Below are 11,802 nucleotides of genomic sequence, written 5' to 3'. Positions count from 1 at the left end.
AATAAAAATTCATGAAAAAACAGCTTCTTGCTTCAGCAGGGGAGGAATGGGTCATTTAGAAAGCCACTAAGTCACCTTCATATCTTGGTCAGTAGGTCAAAACTCAACATGATACTCCACTAAACCAGAGTCCTGAAACTATGGCAAGGTAGACTATTCAACATCTACTTTATTCTTTTTAAGGAACAGACTATTCACTCCATCGGGCCTCACAGTGGCCACTTCACAAGGATTGCAATGTGCACAATGGTGGAAAGAAATGTGACATAGTAACGGACCACAAAAAGTAAAAGAAGTACAGTTCCTGCCACCCAATGCTGAGATTATGATTTTTAGATTTATATTCCTACTATTCTCTAGAAGCTCAGGGCAGTACATGTTGTACTCTCTTCTCCAATGTTTTTCACCACAATAATCTTTTTGTGTGGTAAGCTGAACTAAGAAGATTTCCATATACACCAAGGAAGAGGCCCAAGTATTGGTGATAAGGAAGGCAGTTGTTCTCTCTTTTAGATGGCTGGGTCATGAGACTGTGTTTACTTGACTGTGAAATTATAATAAAGGCCATATTTTTATCATTAAATTACACAATGAGGCTGTATCTAGAGTTATAAAACAATTAGACTGTCTTATAGTTTATTTACATTAAATGGCATTCATTAAGAGCACAGATTAAGAAAAGCAGGAATTCTTTGAAAAATACAGTTGTGCACAGTGCATAAACAGTGAGGAGAGTCCTGGACCAAAACTTACTTACTTACTTTATTTGATTCATATAGCTGCCCATCTCACACATATGACTCTGGGTGGATTACAATAAAATAAAATACATAAAATACAAAATACAAAAAAGAAAACACACAGCAGCTGGGCATCATCCAACCAATTATTAACACAGCCAGGAGACAAACTCAGGGCCCCAGGTTGAGGCACAAAACCAAGTCTTTAACAGAAGCCAGCAGGAATGGGGCGACTCTAATCTTACGGGGGATGATGGTCCGAAGGGCAGGCACCATAGCCAAAAAGGCTCTCTTTCTGGATCCCACCAGCCAACACTCCTTAGCTGATGGTACCCGAACTGTGACCCTCCTTCTGGATTAGGTAGGACAGGGAGACGCACCTGGGGAGAGACAGTCCCAGAAGTAACCTAGTCCCAAGCCATGAAGGACTGTAAAGATGACAACCAGCACCTTGAATTACACCTGGAAGCACACTGGAAGCCAATACAGCTCAGGGAGCAGTGGTGTCACGTGCACCGAGTAAATGGCACCATTAACTGCCCTCACCAACACATTCTGCATCAGTTGAAGCTTCCAATACTCTTTAAGGGCAGCCCCATGTACAGTGCATTGCAATAGTCCAGCCTGGAAGTCACAAGGGCATGAGTGACTGTGAGCAGGGTCCCTGGTCCAGGAATGGGCACAACTGACGTGCAACCCCAAGTTGCACAAAGGCCCTCCAAGTCGTGGCTGCCACCTGCTCCCTGAGCAGGAGCTGCGAGTTCAGGAGGACTCCCAGATTGTGCACTGGGTTCTGTCTGGGGCAGTGCCACCCCATCCAGAACCAGAGATGGAAGGTCCCTGGAACCAGGAGATCCAAAAACCCAGAGCTACTCGGTCTTGCTTGGGATGAGCTGAAGCTTGTTGCACCCCATCCAGGCCCTCTCAGTCTCCAGGCACTGAGACAGAATCTTGTTAAACCAATAGTATATAGTATCCCTCTATTCAGGGAGGAATAGGAGTGAGCAAGTGAAGTATGTATTTAACTTGCTGGATTAGAATTGTGGAAATTAGATTCAAAACTCCATTCAGTCCTGATGCTTACTTAATGATATTGGGCCAGCCTTGCCTGCAACATAGTATTTTTGTGAGGATAAAAGGGTGAGAGCAGACATACCATCTTGAGTTCTTCTTGTGGGATATAAATAAAAAAAGAATGGAGTTTATTAAACTGAAGTCAGTGTACCTGTGAATGAGACTGATTAGGATCCTCATTTTTGTATCTTTCCTTTTCTTTAAGTTTAGGATTCTGAGTTCTGATTTAAGGCTTAATCCCAAAGGAAAGGATAAGATAGATAGTATAACTAAAATGTAGAATGCAACTTTCGTATGTTAAAAACAGGCAGAAGGTACCAGGTTAGGAAAGACTACACCCTTAGGTTGCCCTTATTGCTGCAGAAAAATGTACTGTATTTCTAGTAGATGTCTGATTACTGTTCAGAGTTCAAAGTCTTAATGTTTTTGCAGTATGGAAAGTAATAAACATAGGCATAAAAGAAGTCCAAAGAATTTTGCAAGGAATCTGTCTCACTTTCAGAAATTGGTTTTCAGAGATGTGTCTTCAGTCAGGTGTCAAGCAGGAACTGTAAAATATAAATAGCTGGCACAGGGCAGAATTCATTTGCATGAAGAGCAGGTATAAACATATTTTAGATTCCATCAATGCTGCTACAGAAATGCACAAACTCTTCCCTGTAGAGTAACCTTCAAGACAATGGCCCTTGTGGTGGCACAGCCAGTATCTAAAAAATAATCAGTAATGACACTTCTCTGATATTTTATCTAGTTACAATAGCCAGACATATTCCAATGTTTACATTATCTGATATTCAGTGAGTTAAAGAATAAATAAATGTGCTCCAAGAGCCACAATTTTTCTTTTTTTAGCCCCATATTGATGCCAATGTAGGTTGACCTGTCTTATATTGTTTTTGTTATACAACAGGGGTCCTCAAACTTTTTAAACAGGGGGCCAGTTCACGGTCCCTCAGAATGTTGGGGGGCCGGACTATAGTTTGAAAAAAACATGAGGGTCCCTCCTGTTGAGTATGAGGAGAGGAGGAGAGCCGCCGGACCCGGCATACCTGTCATGTAGAATAGTCTGGCTCTGCAATCTCCCTCCTCGTGCATTGCCTGCAGCTCCTGACACAGCCCCGACACTTCCCCTTCTGACAGACAGCAGCGGCGGCCAATCAGGTGGGCGGGCCGGATAAATGACCCTGGCGGGCCGTATCCAGCCCGCGGGCCGTAGTTTGAGAACCCCTGTTATACAACACTATTCTAGGAATAAAGAGGTTCTTAATTCATTTGCTTTTAGAAGTTTCAAACTCCAGTTAGAACTATATGCTATATCCAACATGTGCTTGCTGCCAAAAGCAGCATTCCTATGTTGAATTCAGCCCCATAACACATAGTATCACTTACTCTATCTTATGGCATTAAATTGTGCTCTTTTGCTTTGTCCCTGGCAGCAGTAGCCAATTATATAGATCAGGGTTAGGAAGACATAATGAGATGCTATAATGGCACAAAGTAAGCTAGCCTGCCCATTCTAGAGAAGAGGGGAGGGGGGAATTCAACACCAAAATGCCATTTGAGAACAGTGGTTCTCAAATAGTGAATGTTATGAAGATTCATATTCAGTAAAAGGAGGAAGGGGGAATAACATGTAAGTGGTTTGAGGGGGAGCAGCAACAGTCCCTAATTCTTCTTCAAAAGTTATTTCACTTTAAAACTGCTGAGTTAGAATCTATGAAATCTTCCAGCATGATTTCTTCTAGATTTAAACAGACTGAGCAACTCACAGCATGCACAGACACAAAATCTTATGTCATTGAGGCCTATAAAGGCCCACAAGAGTCTTATTAATCTTTAAAAGTAGCACCTCAAATCTTCCCCAGAGAGAATGGTGTTTTATTAGCAAGTTTATCATAGTACTGCTCCATTTTTCTTATGGGCAGTCCCTTCAGGACAGATCTGCATACTTGTAAAAGTTTATAGCTTTTTTGAGGTCCTTTGAGGTACAGGTAGTCCTCATTAATGATTGCCTCATTTAGTGACCATTCACAATTACAGCAGTGATGAAAAAGTAACTTTATGATCAATCCTCGCATTTACAACCTTCGCAGGTCTGCAAAGCAAAGGAATCAGGGTTTCCTTCTCACCTTGACTTTGTACTGCTTTGCTGAGATGTGGCATGGAGATCATAAACAAGACATCAATCTTAAGGATGTATCTTAATTAAAAAAAATACTGATGTCCAGCCAAAATCTATTTCTTTGTAATTTAACTGCACCATTTTTGGTCCTGTCTTCTGGAACAACCCTGAACAATTCAGCCCCTTTTTCTACATGACAGATCTTCAAACAGAGCTATCGTGTCTCCTGGAGTCTTCTCCAGATTAAAACTCCAAACATTCCTCACAGGCTTTTCTTTCCAAGCGTCTTATAATCTTGATTGTTCTCCTGTAGCTATACTCCAGTTTGCCAATCACGTTCCTAAAATGAGATACCTAAAATTGGATATTTCAGGTGTGGCCTGACCACCATAAAGGACTGGAACAATGACTGATTTTGATCTTGACACTATACTTTGTTGAGGACTACATTTCCTTTTTTTTTTTTTTAAGTTGTACTATTTTAAATATTTTCAAACAATAATCATAAAATTAAATATTTTTAAAGAAGCAAATTTGATTCTCCTTGGAAATGACATTAAATATTGAAAGATACATTGCAAATTACATTTAATAAGTGTAATAATAAAATTGCCATTGCCAATACTTACAACAATCCTGCAAACTCAATCACTATTATTATTGTCCACATTGCAAATGGGTTGGGGTGACAATGAGAAGAGGCTAAGAAGCATCACCCCAAAAGTTTAAACAGCATTAGCCAAAACCATATGTGTGAGAACATACCCTTGTGCATATTTTTTCCTAGATAAGTACAAATGTCAAAAGAAGGAGAGAACATTCCAACTGCAATGGTTGGCACAGAGCAGTGATGATGACATGTCTGCAAGCAACAGACAGCAGAAGCATGATGGAATTTGCCAGGAAAGGAAGCCAGGTCAAAGTTCTTGGAAATAAGCTTTGTTAGAAGTAAGTCCCACTAAATAAAGTTGGGATTATTTGGTCCAAATAAGCATAAAATCAAGATGTAAGATGTTTCAAGGGATACAGGGCAAACCTAAGTCATGGAAACAAAATATTCCCCAACTCTGTAGGTCTTATGGAATATATAGAACTTTAAGGGCATGTCAAGGACACTGTCACAAAATGGCTGCTATTGTGGGCATAGCCAGTCATAAAACACCAGAAGGTAACCTGATGAAAGTGCTCCTCATTACCCTGTAGACAAATCATTCTCTACTTCTTAGCATTCAGTTATTTAATTCTTTGTTCAGGATGTGGGCACACTTCCACAGAAAGTATTAGATTGAATCTATTCACTGTTTTTATTTTCTAAGACTGTCTCAGTATCTACTTACATTTTTGGAAAGGGAAGATAATTCTGGAAGCTGATACTTTGCTTTGCAGGCTTAACAGTTGTTGATAAGAAAGACAAAAAAGTCTGGATTGTGGACACTGCAATACTTGGAGACAGCAGATTAGAAGAGAAAGAACTGGAGAAAATCACAAAATATAAAGACCTGCAAATAGAAGTAGAATGACTATGGCAAAAGAAAGCAAAGATAGTACCAATAGTAATAGGCACCTTAGGTGCAATCCCAAAACATCTGGAGCACCACTTGAAGACCATTGGCATTGACAAAATCACCATCAGTCAATTGCAAAGGAACAGCTTACATCCTGTGACGATACCTTTAACACCATCAAACCATCAAACAACAACAACTGCTTATCCCAGGCCCTTGGGAAGGACTCAATACGTGGATCAAAATGCCAAATCCAGTCTAAACATCTGGCTGACTGTGCGACCAACAATATGTAGACCAACAATAATAATGGTCAGGTGAGGCATGGATGTGGCTAGGGACAAACTGGTTCCCTAGCCATAGGCATCCACAGCTAGCAAGGAAATGGGAAAATGACGACATATACACAGTGACATTTCAGTATAACCCCCACCTTGTGTCCCAATGTCTGAGGCAGACCATAAGTCATGGGGTTTGTGTTGTAATGTCACGATGCACATTTTGTCACTTCCCCCTTTGTCCCTCCTCCCACTGCTGCCTATGCCCCTAGCTTAAAAGATTGATGGTGGAAAACACTAGCTTAAAATTAGAACAGCTAAAAATGACTAAAGCCTGTCTTACTCATGGTTTATAACATGAAGGTAATACTATGGAGAAGGCAGATTGATGTAATGGTTAGAGGCACCAGGCTGGAAATCAAGGGACCCTGAGTTCTAGTCCTGCCTTAGGCCCATAGCTAGCTGGGTGACTTTGGGCCAGTCTCTCTCTCTCAGCCCTACGAAGGAGGCAATGGCAAACCACGTCCAAAAATGTTGCCAAGAAAACGGCATGGATTTGTCCATGTAGTTGCCAGGAGTCAACACTGACTCAAAGGTGCGCACATACACAGACACAAATCCAAGGAGACAAAGCAAAATAAAGAGGTTGTGGGTCATGTTTGTACCATATGATAGTGGTATTCTTACAAGCATTATGGCACACTAGATAAGAACAACCTTCCTATGACTTTGATATGGGTTTGCCTCTAGTTTTTTCAACCAGAAGCAGGAAGAGTATTTCCCTTCAAGCCACAGATATGCCTAAAGACTTATTATTCTTCTACAAATATGCCACTAACTGTCAGTGCTGGATATGAGCAGTAATTCTGCAGGTTGGCATCTCCAAGTTTTGCTGACTCAAAATTAGTTTAATCTTAGTCACAAAGACATGTTTATGCTCAGCCCTGTTCCTCCCTAGAGTGGTGGTGTCATGAAACCCCAGTGTGAGGGCATGACATAATAATAACAACAGCTCCATTTCCCTAACCTGAGAGCTCATATAAAGAAAGGTGTATACTACCTATAGGTCTTTAGAGAAAGAATACCAATCTGGGGGCAGCCACAAACAATTTATCTTCAATGCTCTTCTTTTACATACACGAAACACAGTTAAATGAATGAAAAAGAGATCTAAGAAAATGTAATAGTACAAAGCATTAAACCATTACAAATAAGCCCATAAAACTGGCCAGTTGTGGTTGATAAAAAAAATAATTGAAGTTGATAAAAATAAAGACTCCCTTGAGACAAGATCAACTGCTGGGAATTTCATGGACATGTCCAGGTAGTTTTCTTGGCAGCAGTATAGAAATGGTTTGTCATTGTTTCTTCCAGAATTTGGTCCAACTCTGCTTAGCTTTTGGGGACAGCCAAGTTTGGCTTAGAGATACCACCTGCTATAGACATTGAGACTGATATTTAGCCGCATGCATAAAAAGACTGGTTGATCTATTAATCTAGGATTTTGAAAATTTCACTATCTGTAACTAGTATCTGATGAAAGATGTGAGGAAAGGCACGCTGAGTAATAACCCATTGTTATACAATATGGCTGTTTGATTAGCTTACAGATTTTCAAGCTTTTTATTCTCAGTCACAAAGATATTTGAAAAAATGATCACTAGAATCATCCATGATCTGATGATTGCTTATTTTACATACCTACCAGATACTTCTCTTATTGACAAATGCACTGTGACCATCGTCATTTTAAACTGATACATCTAGAAAATAAACAGCAAATCATAAAATAGCACATCTGGATGGGCAACCTTTGGCTGCCCACGTGTGGCTAAACATCAACTCAGATCAGATCAAAGGCTTATCTAGCCCAATTTTCATTCCTGACAATGGCCAACCAGATGGCTTTGCAAAGTTCACAAGTAGTATGTGAGTGCAATAGAAACATCTTCCTTATTTTTGCCAGCATCTGACATTCATAGATAATATATCCCCATCATAAATACAAGTATTGATGCTAAACTCTCTGGCTATGCCCACACAACACATTTAAACTATAAAGCTTGGTTAACAAACATGCACCACCATTTTGCTCCCTCTCCCTTTGCACATGGCTTTTAAACCAGGTTTTGTAGCTCACCATATAATTTGAACCCCAAGTGACTATCATGTGGAGTTTCCAAAAAAATGGATTTGAAACCAACCTGTCAGGGCTGCCTCTAGGCAGTGTTCTATGACTTCAGATCTGAAACATATTGGAAAGCAAACATGTCTTACCCCAGGTACTGCTTACCCAAGCTTCAGCAGTAATAGGAAGCCTTTTACTATATGGTCTTTCCTGCTTAGCCAGCCTTGGGTAGGTGAAATCAGTTCAGTATGAAAGGATTTTGGTTGAGAAGCTACCATCTGCCATTCAGTGGTATGCCAGGCAGGTCACCTGCATCCTGTTACTGACCCTGAACTGAGAGGCTGTGATAGTGCGTTTGACTCCACAGGACAGTGACCAGAAGATGCTGACAGCATTTTGCTAACTGAAGGTAATAACTCTTACACTATGGGATTATTGTATTGGATAGAAGATAAAATACATAAACAATCTGAAGATCATAATGTGTATTGTAATTATTATTTATGATGGTGGTGATGATGATAAACTTTTTTTAACAATAATATCCTTTATCTATGAGTATTATCATTACACTAGCCTTTCATAAAAAATACAAAATATCCTGGCATCAGCTTTTTTACCCCGTGGTATTATCTCTTTGATTACTCCAGGTACTAACTAAAATTTCATCATATTTTAGGTACAAAATATATGGAAACATATCACACGCTATCAGAGGGATTAACCATTTGTTTATTTTTGTTACAATTTCGTGATTAATTAATTGACTTTCTTGTAACCATCTGTTCATCGCCAAGATTAGATTCTGAATAGTTACTTGACTGGCCTGCTCCTAAGAAGATGATTCTGATCTAATTCACCAAGTCCTCTCAACTCCACTGTGGCTTAACCCAGTTTCTCACATGCTGCACTGTTTCTTACAACTCCAGCAATTAATTTTTCCCCATTTTTTCAGGGGTTTGAGTGCACACAGGCTATACTTCATCACAGGATGTCAGTTAGCTTTAATAGAAGAAACACTGGCCAGGAGACAGAATTTTCCTGTCTTGATTAGAGTCAGAAAAGAAAATAAATGAAATCAATAAAGATTACAGAGATCTTCTACTCCTACCCCCTGCCCAGGGCAGGAATCCTCATACTGTAGCATCCCTGCAAGTTCCTGCAAATATTCTCAGGAAATTTGAGTTTATTTACCCTGCAAAGTGCCTTTATGCAAACACCGATTCTGACTGTACTAGAAAATCCACAGAAATCAAATCATGTTGTGAAATGCAGAGAAATGATGCCACCAAAAAGCTGTAGGCATGAAAGAACACACACACAAAATTACCCTGGTTACCTATCAGAATACAGAAGTTTAATCTTATATTATTCTCATGCTTTGCAAAAGAAATGTATTTATTCTAGAAGATATATTTTTCCTACAGGGATATGAAAAGAGAAATTTGCTTTCATGCCCTGGTGCACGTAGGCTTTCTAGAAGCATCTGTCAGGCTGTCCCAAAAGCAGATTGTTGGACTAGATGGATCTTTTGCTTTGATTCAGCAGGAATGGCTGGTCTGATCTTGCCAGCTCTTGTATATTAGAAGCCAAATTGCTTTTCCTTTCAAGTGTTGTTGGAAGGATTAATATTTGTATGAAAGGTCCTAGTTAGCCCAAACATTTATCTCCCCTTTCTCTTTCTCTGTCTATCTAGTCATTAGAGACAATTTGTTGGGATTTCTACTTTGCTGACAGCAGTTTAATTGTGTGTACTTTTTGGCACGCTGGAAGGTCCTCTCTGCAGATACCGTGTGCTTTGGCAAAATGGGCAGTCTGGGCTGCAGCATATGACACCTGTCAGGGACGCAAAGCCTACCAATTCCTGGAATCCAGATTTGGCGGGGGGGGGGCGGGTTGCTCATTAGAGCGCTTTCAATCTGTGCCTGAGACACAGCTTCATTACAGGATGCTTTTCAAGTCAGCTTGCTTTGCAGCAGTGACGGCCAGAGCTGGGCCCCTCGCAGGCCAGGCCATTTCAGTCAAATGGAAACTAAAGTACATTTAGAATTTTAAATGGATGTTGCAGGATAGGATTAAAAGCCTTGGTCGCATGCACCCTCCTGCCTGAACTTCTATTGGGCCATCTTCCAATAGAGGACATAAATCATAATATATAATACTGTCCCTCATGGGGGAGGCTTGGGAGTTATTTAAAATACCTAAAAGACACACAAAATGTATAAAATACAAGATAAAGGGGTAGAAATGGGTAGAGTTAAGTTACAGAGTTCAAAGGATTCTGACAACTTTTAAAAACTGCCCAGTGTTAAAAGAGAAAGAGTGAGCACACATATTCAGGCAAACCAGAATGTCAGACAACGAGGACAGCATATTGCTGAAGACAGAAAAAGTAATGATAGGGAGTTCACAGGAAACACATATTAATAATGAACATATGTCTTCTCTGGCTAATAATGGAAAGCGATATATACATCAGGATTTTCCAGCATTGCAGCTAAAAAAATAAACAATATTGAGAATTAATTATTTAAAAATAAATCTAATTATACCTGATGGAACATAGAAAGGATTATTTAAACTATAATTATTCTACATAAAAATAAGGCTTGTCAATGGGAATATTAGCACTGATTCTGCAAGAAACTCTTTTAACATTTTGACAAAGATATAATCTCAAAGAGATTATCAGTGCCAGGTGGGTCTGTAATAAGGCTGACCTCATCTGTGATTTGCTCACTGGTGAGATTGCTGATCTGGCGTACATTACTGAAACTGGCTTGGCTCAAGGGGATAGGGTCCCCTCTCAGAGATTTGCCTGGCTGGGTTTTGAGTGTGACATCAGGTTAGGGGTGGAGGTGTGGTGACTGTCATCCAAGGTACTTGAGTGTGAGACCCTGTTTGTTAAGCTGGGCTCTAGGGTTCAGTTTGGACTTTTGCTACTGTACCAGCCTCCTGCTGTGTAGCATCCTCCCTGCCTGAGTTCCTTGATTCTATTGCTTGGTTAGTTCCCCAAATCTATGGGGAACCTGCCTTTTCTGGGTATGGGATCTGCAGTAGCTCATGGCCACTATGACAGCTATGTGCCTGTCCCAGGTCATCCAGGGCATAACACATAATAGTGGTTATATACCTGAGCTGGTTTTCATGTCAGAGCAAGGATAGTGTGATCTGGTACTGAGGGAGATTTCTGTTTCTCCCCTGTCATTGTCAGATCACTTTCTGGCGGCCCTGCAGTTCTCTGTTGCTGCCCACCACTGCAGGGAAGCTGGACTTATTAGATTGGTCCACACCAGGTGACTGATGGATCCAGTTGAGTCCTAGAGTGAACTTGGGTTGTTCCTGAGGGCCTGCTGCAGGGTCCAAAGTCCTGGTGGCTGCCTGGAATTAGAGGGTGGCTGGGGTTCTGGATCAGATTGCACTGAAGTGGCCTCTCCTCATGCAGGGACCCCAGAACTCCCCTTGGTTTACAAAGGAGTTGAGGGGGATGAAGCAGGTGAAGAGATGCCAGGGGAGGTGCTGGAGGAAGACAAGTGGTGAATCTTACCAAACGTGGGTTAGAGATGCTATTAGGGCCTAACTCATGGCAGCAAGGGCAGCCAAACGTCAATATTTCTCTGCTCTTACTACATCCACAGATAGCCATCCAGAGGCCTTGTTTCAGGTGGGAGGGTGTGGCTTTGAGGTTTACCTACAAGGTCACTGTAAAAAATTTACAAGGCATCAGATGGATAAAGAACCCTAAGATTCACTCTAAGTTGGACTCTAGCCTTAAGATTCTGTGGAGGTTAACAGTTAACTATGGTTTGTTGATTATGCCAGAGTTGGTTATTTCACATAATGTGCAGAGTTAATCAGCTTTAATTAATCATAGGTTGGAGCTACAGCATCCTTCTCCTTAAGAATTATTGGCAGTGTTCAAAAACATGTTAAGCTATAAGCATAGTTTATAAAC

Source organism: Python bivittatus, unplaced genomic scaffold (assembly GCF_059951505.1).
Source record: "Python bivittatus isolate LINGU-HERP-01145 unplaced genomic scaffold, Pbiv_v1 ctg000700_np1212, whole genome shotgun sequence".
NCBI classification, from domain to species: Eukaryota; Metazoa; Chordata; class Lepidosauria; order Squamata; family Pythonidae; genus Python; species Python bivittatus.
The sequence above is the reverse complement of the archived record's forward strand: the minus strand, read 5'-3'. Positions refer to the sequence as shown.